Here is a 24,723-nt window from a genome sequence, read left to right on the forward strand (position 1 = left end):
ATGTATGCATCACAGTTCACTGGTAGGCACAGCAGACCACTCCATCTGCTTAAGTGTGAATGCCATGTGACTTAATTTTATTTAACCCTTTGAACTCTGCGATAGAGTCAGCCAGTGCCTACATTATCTTGTTTTACTGTGTTGCCACTTCTTGGAGTATCTTCAAGTGCTTCATAACCCTAAAATCTGCAAAACCCCAGCTAAAAGGTTCTGCAACTCAATAAAACATAATTGATTAAACTATGGACATTGTGCAATAAATTATATAAATAAATGTATTTATAAAGACATTTTTTAGGGGTCAACCAATATTGGTTTTTTAGAGCTGATACGATTATTAGTTTTTAATGAGACTGATATCTGATATTTGGAACTGATATGCATTTTCAATAAAAATGAAAATGTTTCTGTCAAAATTCAAAATATGCAATATAACAACCTCCAACACAAAACTTCCTTTAAATGCCTTTAGCAAATTTAAAATCAAAACAGAAACTTTCAACATCATATACCGCAAGTTCCCTGTGACTTAAAAAACAACAACAACAACAACAACAACAATTATGATAAATAATATATTATTAAAGATTGGCCCTGATATTTGGCCAGGTCTGTCCACCCTTTTTTCCATTAAATCAAATTAATATAATAAAAAAAAACAACATATTGATCCAAAAGATTTTTTATGTAGAAAATTAAAAAAATATATATATTGCTGAACACTCACATACAATTTATTTGAACTACCAAAATTATTCGCTTTTTGAGATTTGCAAATGTTCTAGCTACCATGATAATGCAAATAACAATGTCGTGTGGGGAAACGCCCTGGTAATTACTGAGAAATACACCCTTTTTTAGGTAAGGTAATGATGTGATTACATGACAGACAGAAGCCTTAACTTTCTGTTGAAAAATAACGGATGTTCAAACTATTATAGTTTTTATTTTAGGGCATTGTATATTCAGGATTATGGAAACAGCAATCTCCTGCGGCCATTACTGGAAAATACTGATGTAATTACAGCAAAAAAATACATTTGAATCGCATGTAACGGAAGATATGGTCATGATGTGATGACAGGGAAGACAGAATCCTTACCTTTCTGCTGCTGCAAAAACAGAATAGTAATAGTATTATTTTAGATCTATTTTAACAGATTCATGCAAACAATGATCTCCCGCGGCTGTCGGCGGGAGGTCGGTTTTCAAAGGGTTAAGAAACCAGCGGTAGCTGGTGGGAGAAGATGACGAGCGAGGGATGAACACAAATTAATCAGCAATAGAAAGACTAACTTAACGTGACACTTGAGCACAGTGCGGTGGCCTTGTGGCTGTGACAGAGATGGGTTGAGGATGAACAGCTTGACAAACAAACGTGTTTGTGAAGAACATGTTCATCGCCAAAGGTTCTGCTGTGAACACAGGCAGACTACTGACTTCTGATAAGAATATGAGAGTCTTTTATTATTTGGCGATGTTTCAGCTGGGATTTCACCCTAGAAAGTGACAGGTTGCCTCGTTATTTGTACTTGGCGCGATTGCTTTTTATAGCTTCTGTCTGTGTTAGAGAAGTTTTTAATTTCCTTTGTTCCTATCCTGCTTTAAATGAAGATGTTGTCCTTCAGATTTTGTCATCAAACTGGCACGAGCCAGACAATATGACGGTGCTTCTGCTGTGGATTTATTTACAGATGGGGCACTTATCATGCTCCAGCATGGGAAGCAGATACCATTAAACACACTTCAGACACATGTAATGAGCATGTATAAGCGATGACCAAAATAAAACCAGAAACACAAGACTTGAAAAACTAGAGTGACAAAAACTTAACTACCAGGGAGGGGCGTGATAGACCCTTTTACACAAGTCTAAGTAATACATGCAATTATGTATTTGTGATTAAAGTGAAGAACGTAAAGGTTCTGTATGTGACACTGAGAGTACTAAGCTAGCAACATACCATTATTTGCCATTAACCCTTTGAAACCTGAGCAAATTGTCTTGATTTCTTTCAAAAACAAAACAACCAACAACAACAGCAAAAAACAACAAACCAACAACTAAGAAATTACCTGAAGCCAAGCACATACACAATTAAAAGACTCTTGGTGAGAGCTGCAAAGTGTGGTGTGTAAGACTGAGAGTAGACGCAGCAGATGTACAGCTTGCATAAACAGACCACAGCTTGTGCAGACCACAGCCGTGTTTAAGGACGTGCAGGGGAACAATGAAGTGATTGAGTTGTGCAGCTCCCTGAGCTCTCAGCCTGATTTGTTGCAATAAAAGCCAAATGATTATTCAGAGTGAATAAAGCTGCTATTAAACACTCTGGGCAAGGCTTCATGAGCATGACACCGAGGTCTAATGTTCCTCTAACAAATATTTAACTCTGCTACCTTCCTGATAAATCAAGCCAACTAATACACATACTGAGAGCCAAACCCCTTTTCCCTGCACTCTGCATGTGTACACAGTAGGTGCTGATTTATTTGAATATACTGTATAGTGTATATTTATGCTGTAGACTTGTAAAATCAAAGTTTTGTAATAGATGTTTCTGGACACATTAGAGTGCAGTTTCCCGATGGACACACTCATTCTTCACAATCAGTTAGATTATGGCAATAATTTGGAAACTGGAACACAAAAGTCTTGGTCCTGGTTGCGCCGATGCTGTTATCATGCCTTTGGACACCTCCCTATCAATATATGCATGAGACTCTTATCAACACCCAAAATATCATCATAGAGTGCATTTGATAATTCCACACCTATTGTTATTGTAATATGACATGCGTCTGTTTCCATTATTGCTGTGCCTCTCTCCCCCTCTCTCTTTCTCTTTCCTTTTTGCCACAATTGTATTTCATTTGTTATTTACGACATCTATTGCACGTCTGGCCGTCCTGGAGGTGGGATCTCTCATCATCCTCTACCGCTCTTCCTGTGGTCCCCCCCCGTTACAGGGAGTTTTTCCATGGGTAATGTGAGAGTCTAAGGGTAGAGGGATGTCGTACACTGTAAAGCCCTCTGAGGCAAACCATGTTTGGTGATAATGGGCTAAAATTGACTTGACTTGACTTGACTTGAAAAGCCTAAAGATATACGATGCAGGAATGTATGGACTGAAGTGATTCTGTTCAACCATCAAAATACAAGGTTTTTTTGAACACCTTACTATGGGCCTCCTTCCCCTAGTCCAAACCATTCTGACTCATAAACTGAATCTTTTTCCAAAAATATATTGGTTATCATATGTGTTTGTTGCTTAAACATAACCATATGCAGCATAATCCCACCATGTGCATTTGTTAACACCACAGTAGCAGTTCATCCACTGGAGACAAACCGGTGGACAGACTGACAAAGGAACTGACCAGCAGCGACATCATCAGGCCCATACTCTTCACAAGCAAAACACGTTCTTAAGTGCAGTTATTAAAGTGTGAACTGTGTCACTCTGATGATAATTTTATTCATTGTTGAGAAACAAATGTGACTCAGGAGTAAGTGGACAGAGAAGTCACTCGTACATAGATGAAAGGTGGGAGACATGAAGATTGCGGGCACCATCTCTTTCCCATCGGCCTTGCAGGCCCTGGCAGTGGCAGCACTATGGCAATATCTCTATTAGGAATGATGGAAAGTGTGTCCCCTCCACATTATTAACTGTGCAGCAGGTCTGAGATCAGCATACAGTGGCTGAGAGTAATGCCTGCTGCCATCCCCTTAATGTACACCCCGGTGCTGCCACCAGCTTCTCCTCTCCAAGGTCGTTTGACCTGATTGGTATCAAAACGTATTAATAAACCATTCGTTCCAATTACACAGAGGGCGAGTTGGCAGAGAAATACTGCACGAGGCAGGCTCAGGAGAAGCTTCAATGGACATAATGCACACAGTGGTGACTGCATTGTGTTACAGTCACTGTTAGAGTGTACTGCATCACTGCAGGTCTGCCCTGCAGCACTTTACTAATGGCAGCTCACCTTTGCCATGAAAACTGAAGCATTTCAATTGAATTCTTTTAAAAATTGGCAGTTAGATTCATTTAGATAATTATAGAACTAATCTGCCTTTTTTATGGTAATTGTCTCACCAACCGTGTTGTGAGTGTTATCCACTTTTTGGGGGATTTTCAGGGGCATCGACAAATGGCCCACCCTCAACACTTCCACCCCTATATAACCCCACACCACAGAAGAATAGCACGCATACAAGAATGTGAAATTAAAATTATTATAATTAGTCTCAAAATACAGCCCGTTCTCACTCAAAACTCGCCAAATAGCGCCATTCTGTTAGTGCCACCTTCCACATACAACCAGAATGCGGCTGGACAGCGTCAGATGAGAATGTGCTCAGACAGAACCAGTGGCGTCGTTATCATATGCTGGCGGACGGACAGACAGCATTGGTCGCGTCCATATGCACATTGCACTTGTGGTGTCACTTGCAAATGTGGCCAGACAAAACTGGTTGCATGAAATGTTTCAGGGGTGGATGTTTGGGCTTTTTTTCTACACCTTACCATTGCCTAAATCTAACCATCCGTGACTTTGTTGCCTGATCCTAACCATTATGACAGTTGTGTTGATTGCAATGTGCTGTTGTGTAAACATAAAGACCGTGCTGCTTCATCACCTGCATTTGTTGACATCATGGTAATGGGTTGTGTAATCCCACCATGACATAATCCCACCATATGTATTTGTTGACATCACGGCAACGGCATCCTGGAGCATAAACAGCTGATGCAGAAGGATACCTAAAACATTACAAGTAGACGCGGAGGGTCACTGACTGAGCGGCACTATGTGACAGGTTGGCATGAGAAAGTTGTAGATCTATAGTGACGGAAAAATAACATTTTTAAAATCTGTATAAAAAAGTTTAAAGTCTGTATTAAAATTGACCTATATTACTAGTTTTTTTTTTTATTTACAGAAGATGCCGTGGTACACATCCTCCAAACCACCATTTCTCACTTGGAAACAATTATTGCACTTTAGCGCACATTTTCAAAAATAAATGCGGCACAGTTACCTCTAATACAAAATGCTCAATAGGTTTAAGAGCTCTATGTACTCACAGCACTCTATTTACGCAGGAAGACAGCTAAGGCTTCTGAAAAACTGCTAAACTATTATTGAAGACTTGAAGTGGGACACTTAAAACTAGTTGTTGACCTTAAAAATGGGAATTTGTTTTAGCTAGTTGTTTAAGTGTTAAAATAATATTTGATTCCTTAGTTGTATGCAGTGGTGGCAACTAAGGACATTTAGATCGTAACTTATGTCCGTCAGTCAGGTATTTACATTTACTTCATTAAACCAAAAATGTGTTTCCTTTTGTTGCCCAAACCTAATCGCGACCATTTGTGTGATTCACATGCACACCATGTTTGGCTTAGTAAAACTCTAGTCTCTCTGAAGATAGTTTTTTTTGTTTTGTTTTGTTTATTTGTTTCTTTTTTTCAATAGCTTATGGAATACAAAATAAAAACCTGCAAAAAACACTAAAACCCACAGGCATTATGTGGACAACAAATGGTTTGACAAACTGTTTTAAGGGCTTTGTTTTCATGAGATAGAACTTTGGCTCATTACAAACTCATACCTCATTTGCTTCATTGACGATTGCAGTCATATTTCAAAGGGTTGGCTACCAGTCTGTGGACTTGCCAATCATGTAAGCACCACAAGTCTCTGCTGACATTCTGTGGCCTTTTCACATTTTCTCTGGGGAGCTGAAATTATAAATCCCATGACTTCACTGACCCACAACGCATCACATGAGAGGCAAAGGCACATCAGGACATCCTGCCTGCTTTTTATGCAAATCGATTATCAACAGCAAATGCAGTATGCAAATTTATTCACACACACACACACACACACATGCTTACACAGATTTTTGAATGTGACCCTGAATTAGAGGGAGGCCATGAAACAGGAGAGCACATACAGGAGGATAAATAAACACAGGTCCTACACAGCAGCTTCCTGCAAGGCCTCATGGGTCTATGAATAGGGGGACTGCTTTTCCAATTTGTCACTGTTTCTTCACTATCCATCATAAGTGTGGTCAGCCCTGTGATTATTGGTACAACTTCAAGTCAACAATTGTGTACATTTTAATAACATTACAATTGATCAACATGGCTACTCGCTATCGAATGAAACAGATCATTTTCCCTGCTGAAAAGTTGACCAGCTTTTTTGACCAGTCTAAGGTATGTTTTTGCATAATATTTGATAGTTTAGCTCCAAAGACCAACAAGAACAAGACCAGCTTAAACCAGAACCAAAATAAAATAAGCTGGTTTTAGCAAGTTGAAGATGGTCTTAGATGGTCCTGACCATCTGCAGGATTGTGTGTAAATTGGACTGACAAACAAAAACTGTAAAAAAAAACATGTCCACCTTTACACAATATTGTGGCCAGAAATACGATTAAGCAAATAGAGACTTTCTTTACCATAGAAACATTTACTAAAAAAACAGTTGTTTAAATGGTTTTAAATGCAGAAAAAGGATGAAATGCAGATGATACATGATCTTGATTGTCACAGTTAATATAAAATAAAATGTACCCACTGTCCTCTCCTACACAAGTTCCTATGCATTGCATACAAGAATGCATGCATGGTTTCTTAATTAGTGTTTGAGTACACATTGTTAAAAAAAAAAAAAAAAATGGAAAAAGGTATGGAGATAACTGTTTTACTTTCTTCATTTATAGATGGCAGAATCAGTGATGGAGTGGGATAAAGACAAAAGTCCCAGCCATACTTGGACAAGGTGCACTATATTTCTCACAAGCATTCTTATTTATTTAAATGTTGTCCACACATTGGGTTTTGGTAACACTAGCATTGGAAATGAACTTTATTTTCCACCTGCCACTGTGGCTGGTGGGGGGATCCCGGCTACTCCACTTCATGCTTTGTTCTACCGTCTTTTGTACTACAACTACAAATCCCAGCAGCCCCAAAATTACACACAGGGAGCATGAGAGCGCCCCCTTGTGCCACCTGCTGAAAACACACTTTTACATATATACGTCAATGGCACTCAATGAATTAAGGACTTATTAAATTACACAAAAGGGGGCTTTTCCACAATAATTGACAGCCCTGACAGCCAATCCATGGTCTCGCATTCAGTGGAGCTGCTCACGATTGGTCAGATGGGTGTTTTGGCGGGAACTCCCTCACCACAGATATCACTACTGCGCAGATGCGGGCTCTCAATGACATCACCCTCGCAAGATGGCAAAACCTGTATCTCTGATATTTTAACACTTTATCACTTCAGCATAGCGGGGGTCAGTGGGGGCATGCCGTCCATCTCAAATACAGTCTATGCTTAATGCATGACTTATGATTTGAAGCAGTTAATCCAGAATGTATCATGAATTCCTGTGCTTATCATTAATAAATGATTAAGTCACTATGACTTAAATTATCATGAGTCACGCAATAACTAAGTTTTACTTAGGTATATGATTTGTAGCCTTATTATGAAGTTATGTTTTTTTTATGTTATTTTAGAAAAGCCCTCAAAAATCTATGATTGAGTGAGCTTTGAAACAATATGATGAAATTTATTCAACCTAAACAACCATTTTCTTAAAAGAAGAGCACTATTAAGAAACCACATTTTTTGTATTGTAGAATTCAGTATATTGATATTGATATTGATATTCAATATATTGATATTGAATTCTAACTAGGTCCATGAATATGGCAAATAGGCGACAGATACATGTGACGTGGAAAAGAATGAGCCAGACAAACCACAGGGAGTGACCTCAGCCTCGATGACCGTGTGTGTGGTGGTTTGGCTGGGGTGGACTGAGATAGAGGAACCTCCTGCCTTTTTTTTTCACCAGTCCCTGAGAGGAAGAGAAACCCTGGATGTCCTGCTCATCCACTGTATGCAAGGACCTGGGCAAGATCAGAGGTGTGGAGATCGTTGCCACAATGAAGCAGGACCTGCTGCACCTTCATGACAACTTCCCATCGGTGAAGATCCTCCTTTCTTTAATCAATGAGAGAAGTCACTGGAGGAAAGCAGATCCAGGGAACAAGATCAGAATGTGGGTGAGTGATAAGCAACCTTGTCATGGATTTGGGCAGACACAGTGTAAGACTTCCTTGCATAAAGTTTGACTTCCCTAGCATATTTATGAGTGATGAAGTTCATCTCATCAATTTAGGAAATTAGATATTTTTTTAAGTAGCATCACTACAATCCAGTGTGGTTAAAGACAACATTTCAAGTTTTCTTAATAACAATTTGGAACCAGTTGCCCCTATTCCAGATCGTTCCCTCAACAGGATGTCCATTTTAACGGAAGGAAAAACATACTTGTTAATATTACAGGGCAGACATCTTAGTGTGAGGATACGTCGAGCTTTTTTAAGATGTTAAATTATATACATATACATATTTTTAATTTTTAGATTACTTTTGTTTATCACTCACATACTGTGCTCTTCCTCTCACTCCACCTCTATTTTCCTCTGCTTTTCTTGCCTCCACTTATCTTCCCCATTTTTCTTTATCTTTTTTTCTTTTCATGTATGTGCTGTGACAAAAATAATTCATTTGTAGCCGACTGACAATGAATATCATCATTGTTAAACATATTTGTTTTGGAGTTTATTATTGCACACTGTAAATGTATCCAAGAATGTCTGAACCGAATCATGAGAATTTTTACATATTACCCAAACTCATTAGAGGCTCTTAAAAATGTATTTGATGAATGCCACAAAGATGGAAGATGGGTGACTGGATGGTTGCATTTTTGATAACTGCACTGCTCCAATATCAGGACAGTTCAATTTCATTACAACATTTAATGAAATATATGATTCACACATTGGTAGAAACTTAGTATATTCATTTTTTTTTTTATCAAGTACTGTACTTCAGAACTATTTTTAGTGTACTCAAGTATTTCCACTTCATGTTACACAAAACAAAAATCTATACACTTTGTTGCTCCCATGTTTAAACAAAATTGGTTTTTGGGTGGTTTATGTTTTTGGGTGGAATTCTTGGCACTTTGTTTTTGTGTGCTTTTGGAGGGTCTCCCTTTTCTGTGGCTGTGTTGCAGGGACTGGACTTGGCTTTCGGGTGCTGGAGCTCATAGCACACTTCTTCACCTGCATCTCATCTGCAATCAACCCCGGCATATAGTCTCCAGCTCCACTCAACTTTGGTAACAGATTGTTTAGCCTAACTCGTGGTTAGATCGGCCGCTTCACTTTTTGTAACCCCATTTTACAATCTCTGTAGTTTTTTTTCTGTCTGTGTTTGCTCCTGGGTCCTCCCATTTCATCCGATTCTCAGACCTTGACATAACAATCTGGCCAAGCATGAACCCAGCGAACCCAGACTTCATTAAGGATGCCCTCTCCAGTCAAGGAGCCCTCATCAGCCGACATGATGACATGCTGCATGGAGTTATGGACTCTCTTCAAAGCCTCAATGCACGTCTCCCATATCATTGCTCAACTCACCCAGTCAAACCTCCAGGCTTCCGCTCCAAGTGCTTCCAACCCCGTGAGTAACCCACCTGCCTCAATTTCACTGTCTCCCCTCCCCCACCCTCCGAGAGAACCCTTTGTTCCACCACAAGAGCACTACGCAGGGGATTTAGGTTCGTGTGGCCAGTTTTTGCTTCAGTGTTCATTTGTTTTTGACCAACAACCATCTAGTTATGCCTGATATATCCCAGATCACCTATGTAATGAATTTACTACGGAGTAAAGCCACTCAGTGGGCAGCCGCATTGTGGGAGAGGGGTTCCCCGGTATTATTTTCTTTTGCAGATTTCTCCACTGAGGTCTGCAGGGTTTTTAATCATCCCGTTCAAGGTCAGGTGGCGGCTAGTTGTTTATTTTTCCATCGTCAGGGCTCTAACTCCGCTGCCTCCTATTCAATTGACTTCCGTATTTTGGCTGCTGAGAGTGGGTGGGATAAACCAGATCTAATGGGGGTATTTGTAAGGGGTTTATCTGAGGAACTAAAAGATGAGCTGGCTTCTTAGGATGAACCCAATCCCCTTGAAAATTTAATTTCACTTGTGATTAAAATTGCTAATCATCTACCTTGTTTCCTGCCCCTCGTCGCCAAAAGAGGGGGGCTCACCAGTAGTGGAGAGCGTACTGATGAGTCAGATGTCCTTCCCCTCTAGCTCTCCCTCTCGGATCTCCCTGCCTGCCAGCCCTCGCTTCAATAACCACGCCAACTCCAGGTGATTGATTCCGGAGCTGATGACAACTTCATCGACTCCACGTTTGTTGCGAAGGCTGACATCTCCTTCGAGCCCTTGTACCCCCCCCTCCGTCACACATCGCATCACCCCTTTCTCCCTCAACATCTTTGGTAATAATTATGAGACCATTCAGCTGTTTGTTATCCCGTCACCCCTTTCCCCCCATGGTTCTGGGGTTACCCTGGCTCCAAACCCACAACCCACAAATAGACTGGATCACCTTGACCATCACTAGCTGGAGTGTCCAGTGTCATTCCCTCTGTTTGCTCTCTGCCTCACCTTCCCGATCTCACTCGACCCCGCCTCCTGCTCCACCAGATCTATTCTCCGTGCCACCCATGTACCATGACCTGGCGGCCATCTTTAGTAAGGACTTGGCCCTGTCCCTGTCCCCCCACCGCCCTTATGATTGTGCCATTGAGCTGCTCCCTGAGGCGCCTCTCCCCGCCTCATAACCTGTCTCGACCTGAGAGGGGGCTATGGAAACTTCCCTGCGAGATTTCCTGAGCACAGGTCTCATTCACCCCTCCTCCTCGCCTTTGGGAGCAGGATTTTTCTTTGTCAAAAAGGACACGTCCCTGTACCCCTGTATTGACTTCTGTGGTCTCAATGACATAACGCTAAAAAAAAATAAGTACCCCCTTCCTCTCATCGACCCCTCCTTTGAGTCCCTGTGTCATGCTCAGATATTTACCAAGCTAGATCTGCAGAACGCCTACCACCTCATCCACATAAAAAATGGATGATGAGTGGAAGACGGCCTTCAACACCCCTCTCAGTCACTTTGAATATTTGGTTATGCCTTTTGGCCTCACTAATGCCCCTACTGTGTTTCAGGCCCTGATGAATGATGTCCTTAAAGACATGCTCAACCATTTTGTTTTTGTATAGACGATATCCTGATCTTCTCCTGCTCTCTAGAGGAACACCGTCAACATGTGAGGCTGGTGATTCAAAGGCTGATGGAGAAGAAACTGTAAATCAAACCTGTGAAATGCGAGTTCCATTCCCCCTCAGTCAGTTTTCTCGGCTACATCATTGCGAAGGGCCAGCTTCGACCAAACCCTGCCAAGATCCAAGCAGTTACCGAGTGGCCCACCCCCATGACTCGTAAGGATCTACAACGATTCCTGGGGTTCGCCAATTTCTATCGCCATTTTATCCAAGACTACAGCAAAGTGGCCGTCCCTCTCACCTGCCTTATATCTTCCAGCACCCCCTTCAGCTGAAAAGGAGAGGCAGATCTTGCCTTTTCCCACCTGAAAACCCTGTTCACCAGTGTGCTGGTTTTGATCCACCCTGGCCACCCTGGCAATTTGTGGTTTAGCTCGACGCTTTGGACACTGGTGTTGGCGCCGCACTCTCACAAAGGAATCCGGACCCAAGAAGCTCCATCCCTGTGCTTTATTCTCCCAAATGTCTGTCCCCTGCAAAAAGGAACTACAATGATTCCTAGTAGGTTCTACTTTACCCTCTCCTTCTATCCCGGCACCCACAACACAAAACCTGACTCTCTCTTGAGACTCCATTCTCCTGCCTCCAGTACCAGCAATCCTGATCCCATCATTCCTGCCTTTGGCGTTGTGGGTGCCGCCTCCTGGGAAATTGAGACGGTGGTGAGACAGGCACAAGTAACCGGATCCAGGAGGCGGACCACCTAACTGCCTGTTCGTCCCAGAGACAACCCGCTCAAAGGTCCTCCAGTGGGGGCATTCCTCCAAGCTCTCCTGCAATGCGGGAGTCCACAGAACCCCCCTCTTCCTCTATCCAAATCATTCCTCACTGTGCTTTGTGTATACTGCAATCTGCACGCTCTCCCTCTCTCTCTTTCTGTCTCTCTTAAAAATTTCCACTGGGAAAAGGTTTACTATCAATGATGTTTTGGAACAGCTCTTTGACAGTGAAAGTGACAAAGAAGAGAATGTGTCTGAGACAGAGGATTGTGTTGAGGAGGACCCTGATTTTGAGGCATTCTCATCTGATGAGAATGAGAGTGTTGACCCTCCTGTTGTCACTCAACCATCAGCAGACATGATCCTTTCCAAAAATGGGAAGATAATATGGTCCATTTCCCCACTTCAACAGCAAGATAGACTTAGTGTTGCTAATATTATCAAAATGGTTCCAGGCCCCACCAGATATGCAGTCAGCCATGTTGAAGACATCAGGTCATCATTTGAGCTCTTTATAACACCATCAATTGAAAATATTGTTCTTGGGATGACAAATTTAGAGGGGAAGTGTTTGTATGGGGACAGTTGGAAAGACTTGGATGTAGTTGACTTGAAACAAATATGTTTATGAGAGGAAAGTTGGGGTTACCAACATCAATCAATATGGTTCATTCTGTGAGTCATGAATGTGCACCCCAAATTAGAAAAGATTTGGATGAAAGATTTTCAAGATACACTAAAACTAAAACATTTGCCCTGATGGTGGCGCTAGAGGACAGGTCAATGTTTCATTATCAAGGGGTTATTTATGTATTCAACAAATAAACAAAGTGCCTGACAAAAAAACTTGGTTAACAATTTTCTGTAAATCATTTCTGGAGGCAAATATCCCTGGGGTCAGATTGACCCCAAGGGTAAAATGTGTTAGTAATATTTGTTGATAATAGGAGGGATATATTGTCCAGCTGCAGTCGACTTCGGTGCCAGATTGTTCAGCCTAACTGGAGGTTAGATCGGCCACTTCACATTTTGTAACCCTATTTTACAAACTGTAGTTTCTTCTGAACAGAGAACTTTTTGTGCTGACTGCCTTCTTCATGTGTGTTTTCTCCAGTGCCTTCTCCAGTGAGCTCCAGCGCCCCACGGCCCAGACTCTCGCCTCAGGACTCCAGTCACCAGCCTCACCAGCCCCACCAGCCTTCTCCGCTTGCTCGGTTACGGGAATCCCCCTTCCCTGCATTCCCATTCCTCCCCACCAACAACCATTAAACCCATTATTCATCCATTCACTCTGTCTGTGTGTTTACTCCTGGTCCTCCCATTTCCTCCGGTTCTCAGACCTTGACAAGTACGCCACAAAACATTTTAATTACATTCTACGTACTGTCTGATATCTGTAATGGCCATGATGAATCACGCCGATTGTGTTACCTTATAATTAATAACCCCAAAGACCCATGACAAGAAAAAACAGCCAGCTGGTCAGTCAAGGAGTGTGTTTATCCTTCATACATTCATGAAATATATCCAGTGTAACTCAACTTCATTGGGTGGACATTAGCAGTACATCAGACATAATGCTGGCACTTAATGACTGATTATTAAGTAAATATAAAAACTGACACAGCACCGCTGCCATTAATACAATGTTTTAGCTACAGAGGCTAATAAGCTAGCCTACTAAGAGAAAGCATGTTCGTGAACGAGCACTGCAAGGTGTTATTCGTGTAAGCGAGCTAGGGAGCCAGACCCAGTGCTTGGGCACATTCGGCCATGCTTGGGCACACTAAGTCTTTGGTGTACGCATGCTCTATGGGCCAGTAGATCCTGGTATTTTACACAAATCCTACACCCTGAAAAAAAAGAGCCTTTTCTGCTTCACGCGCCAGTGAGCAGCTCTCATAGGAATGAATGAGGTCCTGCCCCCATGGCTGTATCCAGACTTCTTTATAATACATGCATGAGCCACTACCAGGAGCTGACCACTGAGGACCCCAGCCACACTTCTTTGTCGCTGATGAGGCCTTTCCTCTCCGGAGAAACCTCATGAGGCCATTTCCTGGTCACACCCTTCCACAAGAACAGAGGATATTAAACTACCACCTGTATCCCGAGCTCAGTTGGTTGTGGAGAATGCCTCCGGGATCTTCTCCTGCCAGTGGAGGATGTAGAGGCGTTGAGGTCCATACTGAAGTTGCAGAGGCGTTTGTAAAGGCGACCTGTGTTCTCCACAATTTCATGTGGAGGTCAGCAGAGATACCGTTGCTCAGTACATATTTGTAGATATGTTTTTGTTAAATATTTACTCTGTCTCTTTTTTAGTTTCAAACCCAAAAATCCCTCACACGGTTCACTCTCTCACTCACACTCAGAAGGTCTACATTCATGAGGTCACTAAAAAAGAAAAGCAAAAAAGGTAACTTTATAATTATATGGCAACAAAAAAAGTTTGTAAGTACATAAATAGTTAGCTTGTAAACTACCTGGTCAGCCTTTTCGATTCATTTTGCCTCTTTCACAATTGCATATTATGCAAATTAGTTGATTATGTCATCTATCTACTTCTGGGAGAGCCAACAGCTCCCTCCCTTACAGAGGATTTAGCAACATTGGCCACACATACACATTGCACACGGCCGATAATCAATTTACGGTCTGCTCTGTGTGTTGTCATGGATGCGCTGTACACAAACCTACTTGCCAACAGTTTGGACGGCTGGGGTAGAGATGCTGCAGAAAAGCCCAAAATTTTTGTGCAAGAAGTAACAAATTTGCTTTAAAACAAAGTTGAATATCAGCAGGTTTTTGAATATCGTAACGGCAACCTTTTTAAGAAGATCGTTGAAGGAATGAGACAGAGAGGCAGCTCGCATGATCCAACTCCAACTAGTGGAAAAGTGTGAGAAAACATTATATTTTGATGCAAAGAAGCAAAATGATAAGTGGCTTCAGCTGTTCTAGCTTTCCATATTTTGCTGTGATAAATAACATCTACATTAAGTAACGGGTACATTATTCGATGTACGCACTATGGCAGAAGTGGAATATTCTTTATAGGCCACGTAAATAGCTTGGCAGAAATGATGTCTTTTCTGGATTAAGGGCAAAATGTAAAATGTAATATTTTGTGCATGTAAACTTACTCAGTGTTACACCAGCATCACTGTGAATTTGGCCTTCAACCCTTATCATAACAAGTTCTATACTTCTGATGCTTTGCCCTAAATATATTGGCAAAATCACTGCAGCTGAACAGTGATGAAAAAGTCACATCCCGTCTTGATCATGGCCAATCTGTGGTGATGCATTTTTCAAAGTGTGAATTAAGTTTTCTGAAATTCAGTGCACCTGATTCCTCCTTTCACCTCATCTCACTTCTTACAAGATTCCTGTCACACAGTGTCCAGGATGAGGACAGTCTGTGTGGGGGATGAAGTCGTGATGTTATCAGGGACAGGTTGACAGTGCCAAGCACTGGTATATTGACCGTGTAATCCCTGACAATAGACTATGCTCTGATCTGGCATTGACATGGATTTACAGGTAATTACTGCTCCTCATCCAGACACACAGAGACCAAAGGAGGAGAGACAGACGTAACCCAGCCAAGCCAAAGTGTGACTGTGTCTCTTCAGAGTAGCAGCTGTGTGGACTTTACCTCAGACAGAGGTCAAAACTGTTCCCTCTGGAAGCTACTTGTTTAATGTGTCACTTTTGTCTAAATGATTGGGGAGATTTTGAAAAGGTCTAGCTACCTCTGTATGTAGTGGTCTAAAGCCACAAAGTACTGATTACATGTTTGAACATTTGTGCTTTAAAGATTGTAGAGCACAATTTAAATTTCCACTGTGCGTTTGCCCTTTCTCTGGTCTTGCCTAGAAGCTGTCCCAAATCTCAACAATGCATCTACAAATGTGTAATCGTTAGATAAAGGATAAAGAGGACATAATTGTTTTTCTTTTTTTTTTTCAATTTGGCAAAAAATTCCATGAAAAGACCAGAAGCAACTATGTCAATCTTTCCTAATTTCCTGTCTGTCGCTCTAACATGTTCTCATCTCAAGTCACTAGATATCTGCTTTGCAGTGGACTTCTGCATCTACATATTACCCTCCAGTTGTGTATCAGTGTTGCCAACTCCCCTGTAAGGGAAGTAGCTGTTGGCTCTCCCAAAAGTAGCTAGATGATGTAATCCACTAATTTGAAAAATATGCAATTCTGAAAGAGGCAAAATGAATAAAAAAGGCTGACCGGGTAGTTTACAAGCTAACTATTTGCATATTTACACATTATTTTGTTGCAATATTACTATAACATTATCTTTTTTTCTTTTATGTGACCTCTGAATGTTGACCTACAAACTATTTACATATTTACAAACTTATTTTTTTAGATGGATGGATCAGATATATAATATCAAATAGGCCTGGATAGAGGGACTGAAGGTGAGAGGTGTGAGGAGCACCCTGGAGAGACTGGGCTTGTTAGATTGTTCTCACCCAGGTGGGCAGGACTTGTACCTGTTTATCAGTGGCAAAGCTCAAACCCCACTCATCGGACACAGCAGGTGAGTTACTCAAACAGACCTTGTGGCTTTCTTAACACATGGACAAGGGCACACACATACACACACACACACACTGAGCTAGCTCACAGAGAGAGTGAGTCATCAGTACTTTCATCCAGATCAACTATGACAGAGTCAGCTACTGAGGTGGCTAACTAAAAGGAACCAGATGATGTGCCAAAATGCTGCAAATCTCTGTCAGGCAGCTTGTACTCATAGCAAGCCTCTCCTAACAGCCTCAGACCATATCGAACATAAGATGGAGTTTGGGGTCTGAAAGGACATCTGATTTCGAAGTTTGTTTTGACCACACTCATCTGGCTGAAAACTCTTTTAGGACAAAATAGACACAGCAGCCATGGCAAGCTCCAGAAATGGTTTGATGTCAGCCACATCCCTAAACTGCTATACCTCACTCCAAAAGCCCACTGTGTTATTTATTCATTCCACTTAGACAGATGGATGACACACCATTGCTGCACAATTTTGTCAATGTCAGCAGGAAAGTACCCTTGGAGCTTAGCGATTTTTTCAATTTCCCCATAGCTCTTAGCAGGTGCAAGAGTTCCCCCATGTTGGAGACTGACATGCCCAGCAGTGTTTCGATGTTTTGATGTCTGGCAGTCTCTCCCGAAGCTCATTGGTCTGGGAGATGGTGAAGGCTACGCATTAAGTGTGTGGCACACACTTAAGTTATTTGTAAGGGTTTCTCAGCACAGTTAATGGTCTCATACATGGCCTTGTAGGCTTCCCTGCCCTTTGGAGACACTAAAAAACAGTTGTAAGTCTCCCTTACCAAGTGCTCCACACCATGTGGAACGGTGTCCTTGGAAGTATGGCTTACAGCAAGCTGCAGAGAGTGACAGACACAACGGATGAAGACCAGCTCTTTCAGGCCACACTCCTCCTTCAGCACATAATGCACTCCATTGTTGATCCCAGTCATAAATGAGGCATTGTCTGTCCCTATGCCCAGGAGTTTTTCTTTTTTGAGACCACATTTCTCCAGGAATGCCAAAACAGCACAGGCTACAGCTCTGTCACCTCCAGCCTCCAACTCGACAAACCCCAGAAATGTTGAGAGAATAGTTTTCTTGGTCTCACAGAAGTACCTGATAACAACACCAAGGTACTTTGACATGCTCACATCTGTGGACTCATCACGGTGGAGGCTAAATCGCTGCTTACCCATATCCGCCACCAAGTTTTTAAATAAATATGGTGTCAGAACACCATTTATCATTCCTGTACGCTTGGTCCAATGCATTCGAAAATGAGTGGCAGCAGTGGAATCTTCAAAAACAGCTTTGCATGTTTCCCCAGTGTGGTTGCATGCCAACAGAGAACAGTGCTTAGCAAAAAGTTCTGCTGTGGTAGCCTCAGCCTTTATGGCAGAATCATTTTTTTGTTGTTCAGAATTGGCAACATTCTTTGTGTGGCACTGCTATGAGTGTTTTGCCTTTTGGGCACGCAATACAGGCAGTAATTTTGTGTGTACAGTTTTGACTGAGCCATGGCTAGCCAAGCTAGCTAGATGTTTAAGCTCTGTCTGCAATATGTTCAGTGAGACTGAAAAAAGGCAGTGACTGTGTACTGACTGCGACAGAGTGAACGGGTTGAGGGATTTTTGGGTGTGAGACTAAAAAAGACAGAGTGAATATTTAAACAAAAACATAACTACAAATATGTACTGAGCAACGGCTCTGCTGTAACTGTACAAAATCATCGTCTGTGACTGGCTGTAAGTTGCACATGCAGGATTCATTTGCAGAGCAGGCAGCTGTCACAGAGTCCGCTGGCTGCAGGTTGGGACTGGGGGCTGCTGGTCAGACTAGCTGCATGTGTGAGTGATGAGGAGGAGGAGACAGCAGCTGCCCTTGCTGTACTCAGCTCTTGTGAGCTGGGTTGTAATGTAAACTGCAGAATGGGATATGTTAGATGCTTTTGCAGAGCTTTGTCAACACAGGTTGCTAGATTTGCATTCTCCAAATGACTAGAAAAAGTCACTAGATTTGTTGCTGGTCGCTTTTGACTAATTAAGTCACCAAGAGGGTCTGGAATGCTGCTAGATATAGCGACAAAGTCGCCAAGTTGGCAACACTGTCTGTGGCAGCAGGAGAATGAGCAGATTATGAGGCAACTAGACACAAAATGCAAAAGGGGACACCACTCCCCCAACACAGGAGCAAGACTTTGCGGTGGAAATGCGTCCCTTTTAGTCATTATGCTTTTTTTTTTTGTAAATATGACATTTTGTAGGGTTGGACCCGGGCCAGTAGGTCTGTTCAGTAAAAGTCATGCTCCCAAATCCCAACATATTCCATGACATCTTTAGCCAGTAATTAGTGGATAACGTGTATTTTGGAAACTGCGATCATGTAATAAATGCCCTAACAAATGTGAACATGGAAGTGGTCCCCCAAGGTGGTAGGTCGGGATGGGACCTCCTTCATTTCCCTTTCGGACTTTCCTGTGTGAGTCATTTTAAGTCACGTTTTTAGCATGTTTTTTTCTCGTAAACCTAACCACCAACAACCTACTTGCCTAAGCTAGATAATTGTATTTTAATTAAGTAACTTTCCATAAAGAACGTAATGTGATTCATGGTGGGATAATTCGTAGGATATCATACGAAAACTTCTAGGAGGATATGTTTATATATTACACCATTCTTTAAATAGATACATTCATTGTTGGTTTGGCTCTGCACATGACATTATTAACAATAAAATAAATAAAGAATAGCATATGACATCCTTACTGTATGAAGCTCTCAGTAAATTTGGAGCACATGCTAAATGTGAGGGACTGTTTGGTTAAAGGTATGCTATGCAGGAATTGTCGGCTACTTTTTTATAAACAGTATAACCCAAAAGTAATGATGAAGGTGAAAGTAAACCCCACATCCACTATATTTGGATGTTGTGTCATCAATTTTTATAGCCTCCTCTCAGATCTATGCAGTTTAGTCGTAGTCCTGATGTCACTAACACACTGTGCCAAGGAACACCCTGAACACAGCACAAAAATAAGAAAATAAAGGTGGATCACAAAAAAAGATTGGGAGGAATTACTTCTTTATGAGTCCATGTTTTGTTTATGAGGAAAATCCTGTATATAGTTGTATACCTTTAACGTTTTTGATGTTTTAGTCCATTAACTATAAATTGCATGTACTGCTGCTAACTGTTTTCTAAAGCATACTTCCGGTTTGTGATTGGTTTCCTACCTTCCAGGCATCCTTTGGATTCCTTCCATTCTAAAAGATGCAGGAAGCAGGAATTAATATTCTATTGAAAGTGAAACCCACTGGTGAGACCTCCTAAGCTTAGCTGGGATGAGACTGTTGATTGCACTGGAAAAAGTGTGAAAGGGAGGTAATCTGCTAGGGAAACAGACTGAGGATAGGAATCTTGCTGTGGGCATGTGACGCTGGCAGGAGGGACAACCTGTACCTGAAATAGCAGGACACAATGATGCATCCTGTGGAGATAATGACAGGCAGCTGGGAGTGATTGATGGGTCTTGGCTTTTTCAACACGGTATGGGAAACAACAACTTAAAATACATGCAGGTATTCTGCAAAGACCATATTATTATTGCAAGGTAGCAAGCAGACACCACTCTTTGCGCATTAATAGAACAGCAAAATAGGTAAACCAAGTAATACATTTGCGAAACATTGTTTAAAAAAGGTTCCCACAGTGATGAAATGACTTAAAAAGTGATGAAATTAGAACAATTCTAGGCCCTGGAATGATTTGGGAATAATAACAATGTTTTGGAACAACTTTGAATTTACAGTGTTTGGGCTATTGTTTAAAATATAAAAATACCAAAACATGTCTAATGTTCAGACTGCATTTTTTATATTACAAATATCAAATCTAGTGCTGTACTTACTGACGGCTGAAAGAACTGAAAGGACATGATGGCGATGAACCTGGATTTATTAACTTATTATACGTATGCTCAAGGTTTAGGCAAGGTTGCAAAACAGTTATTAGACTAAAATATAATTGCAGCCATCCTAATTCTGTGGGTTATTCACAAAATACTGGTTGATTACGTGAAATACTTACAAATGTTGGAATGTTGTAGGGAAGTGTGAAAACAGTGCATGAGAACAACCTGCATGCCAACGTCCACACGCAATCTTCATTTCAACCAAAATTAAACATCTGTCCAACATTAGAGTCCAATGTCTTTCTGACATCATATTAACGTCAGAAACCAGCTGGTGATTCATATTACCTGGATTCTGAATTTTCTGTTTACTCGTGTTTCTTCTCCCAAAAGTAGGCCATTATTTCATTCACTGTCACATAAATTTATCTTGTTTTCACCTGCAATAAGATATGTTCGATCATTTACTGTATGAGAAGGAATCTCTGGTCATAACGCTGTTTGTTAAGAGCTCCCTTCCTGTCGGTATGATAGGACATCAACTGTGTTCAGACAGTTTACTTGAATCGTGTCAGGTGATGTGATGATGAGAGGACCTGAATAATGTGGGACACAAAGTGTATATGGCTGAAATAATTGTTCTGTACTTTAAGTTTTTGATATGTCTCTGTCCATTCACGTGTGCTGTGTGAAAGGCTTCTCTGATATCATATTTGTGTTTTAATTATACACTTAAGTAAGACAGCTGAGGATCATTAAGTTAATTTCATTACTGATCAATTGAAGAACAACGTTTTCCTCATTAATAAGAAGTAAGTCACATATTTCAACAGTAGTAACACTAATGGATTACCTTATTGTTTAAAGCAGCTAAGTAAAAACCATACTCCCATGTTAGTCCTTTGGATTTGGGCAGTTAATCAAAAAGTCACCCAAACAACTGTGTGATTAACTAACCTCTTTTCAGTTTGATAAGCTCATCCTCTGATAGGAGCTGCCACCTGCCTCTGTGATGCACCTTACAGTACAACCTTAAACCTTACAAGCAAAAGAACAACCACTCAGAGTCTGAAGAACGTAATATGGCAGTGTGGGTTAATTTCAAGTCAAGTCAGCATTGTTCCTGTTTTAAGCTGTTTTAAACAATGTAGTGTCGGAGAATCTGCAGTGGGGGCGGTGCAGATGAAACACTGGTACACACGCCATGTCGACTGTGTGGGCACACTTTGGCTTCATTAAACAAGATACAGGACAGAGAGTGCAGAAAGCAAGTAGTGTCAGACTCAGCAGTCTGTTACACAAGCTTTCCCAGAAACATATGTTTAATGAAATAATAATTAACAAGGGGTCCCCTGTGATCACAGACAATGTTGTGAACACGTTTGTTTCTGTCTCACTGTCTAAGAAATGTAACCAAAGTGAACGTGGTATTCAAAATGAAACTGAATTATGGCAATTTTCCTAGGACTTTGTATCCAGTTAGAAATAGTCAGAATTCAGTGCATTGTTTTACATGAAGGTGTAAATACAGTTAATGAGACAATTTTGACAGCAACTTTTTTTTTTTTTTTTTCAGATTTTCAAGACATTTATTTATATGGAAACCCTGCTTGTATTATCTTCCATGGGGTATATATATATATATATATATATATATATATATATATATATGTTGTGAACACGTTTGTTTCTGTCTCACTGTCTATATATATATATATATATATATATATATATATATATATATATATATATATATATATATATATATGTATAATATCAGAAAATAAACTTTTAAGACCTAATTTGGTGGTTTTGAGAATAAAAAAGCTGCGCAGAACAAAGTGCTAAGGGCACTATACAAAGGGCACAAGATAATATATCCTGCACAGGAGATAATATCATCAAGGTGGTAGATATATTGTCACAGGAAATACACTGCTTAATTAGGTGACTTTTCAGAATAAAAAAAAGCTGTGGAGAATGTAGTGCTTAGTACAACATACAAAGGGCACAAGATAGTATCTCCTACAAAGGAGATACCATCTCTTATCTAGAAGTTATTATTTCCTATTGAGCATATATTATCTCAGAAAGTAAACGGTAAAGCTTAATGAGGTGATTTTTGAGAATAAAAAAGCTGTGCAGAACAAAGTGCTTTCTGCACCATACAAAGTGCAAAAGTTAATATCTCCTGGAGATAAATCAAGATTTTGGCCAACATTGCATACAATAATATTAAGCAAAACAAACAAACAAACAAACAAAATCTATTTGTAATACACTCTATCTGAAAAGGACCGTGCTTTTGTATATACATTGTTATCATAACTGTTTGCAAACTGGCCAAAACTAGGAAAAAAATACAAATTGTAATAATCTACCATTATTCTTCAGTAAGCAATGGTCCTTTTAAAGTGAATTTCATCTTGCACAATTACCTCTATGTGCAGATATTTAGTTCAGTCTGACCTCGCCATGTCAGTCCTGTCAAGCAATCAGGTTGCTGTTTCCAGCCGCACAGCCCCTGAAAAAGGCTCCACCATTGAACAGGGCTTGATTAGACTGAGGCAGATAAGGGCCCAGGCTGCCTGGGGAGTGAACCTGGGTGGGAATGCATCTGAAGGCAGCACAACACAAGATGAACTAGATGTAATGAACCTCTGCAGTATCTCCCACTGCCCCAATCCAGGGCCTGTCCAATAGCTCATCACAGGCTGATCACTCCACTCCAGCAGCTGATAGCTCCATTGGGCCTCCTCTAGCCTTGCTCCCCGTCTGAACCAGGCGTCATCTCTTCCCCAACCTCCCATGATGGACATGTAATAAATTTGCTGTGATGGTGATGCAGACAGGCCGAGCCAGGCTTGATTTGATTCATTGATTACCTCACTCCAAAGTTGACCGAAAGCTTATTGTGCAGTTGGTGGTGGTAAAGTAGAGGGAAGCTAAAAGGCTGGTGCAGTGATCAGTTTCATCATCAGCGTGTTTTTCTGGGTTTAGGAAAGGACATGAGGGCAATGAGCACCTACACATTTTTCCTCACCTTTTTAAAGCAGTACATATGTCCTTGAGATAAGAAAACAGGTTCAGACAAGTTCTACAGACATCTACCTTCACACAGATCATGCTCATGGACCAGACTCACCTGACATGTCATTACTGAAGCTGATGAACAATTTTCATTCTTTTATGCCTCTGCACCAGCAGTAGCTGTGGCCTGAGACAATTATGTTTTCAGGTTGTCCGCCTGTCTATTCGTCCTACCATCTGTCCCATTCTTGTGAACGTGATACCTCAAAAACGCCTTAAGGGAATTTCTTCAAATTTGGCACAAATGTTAACTGGGACTCAACAATGAACTGATAAGATTTTGGCAGTTATAGGTCAAAGGTCACCGTGACCTTGTTTTTCTCATTCTTGTAACGTTATATCTCAAGAACACCTTGAGGGAATTCCTTCTAATTTGACATATATGTCCAATTAGACCAACAATGACTTTAAAAAAAACTTAACTGATTACAATTTGGAGGTCAACAGTCAAGGTCACTGTGCCAGCTAGTTGTTTTTAGCATTTGCTCGTGTTTCAAGCAGGAACAGACAATTGCTCAGTGATAACATGCAGACTGTTTGCTGTGAGGGCTGTGTGATTCTCATTCACACAAAAAAAGAGGACACTAACCTTTAAAGACGACATCCAAAGGCTCTCCGATGAGCTGAAAATGAAGGATGCTACACAGCTATATTGACATGGCAGCCACACAGTCAAAGAAGATGCTGGTTCTGCATTCCGATATCTTGGATACGCTGTTGTCTTTAAGTGCGTGAAAAGCGCTTTATAAATAAAATGCAATATTATTATTATTATTATTATTATTATTATTTTCTTGCATCTGTCTCATTTTTGTGAACACAATATCTCAAGAAGGCCTTGAGGGAGTTCCCTCAAATTTGATACAAATGTCTTGGTCCAAAGAATGAACTGATTAGAATATAGTGGTTGAGGGTCAATGGTCAATGTCACCTCACAAAACATGTTTTTGGCGATAACTCTAGAATTTATGCAGTAATTTTAACAAAATTTCACTGAAATGATTAATAGGATATAATGATGAAGTAATGGCATTTTATATCCAAAAGGTCATCATAGTGTTATACAGAAACATTTTTCTAGCCGTTACTCAACATCATTATATAGATCTTTGTTGTTGCCAGGCGGAATATGTGTGTGAAGCATCCATGTTTCTTTAAATTTTCATGGATGTGAACTACTTGTAACCTTAG

Source organism: Plectropomus leopardus, chromosome 14 (assembly GCF_026936395.1).
Source record: "Plectropomus leopardus strain MGB_pleo_1.0 chromosome 14, ASM2693639v1, whole genome shotgun sequence".
In the NCBI taxonomy this organism is placed as follows: domain Eukaryota; kingdom Metazoa; phylum Chordata; class Actinopteri; order Perciformes; family Serranidae; genus Plectropomus; species Plectropomus leopardus.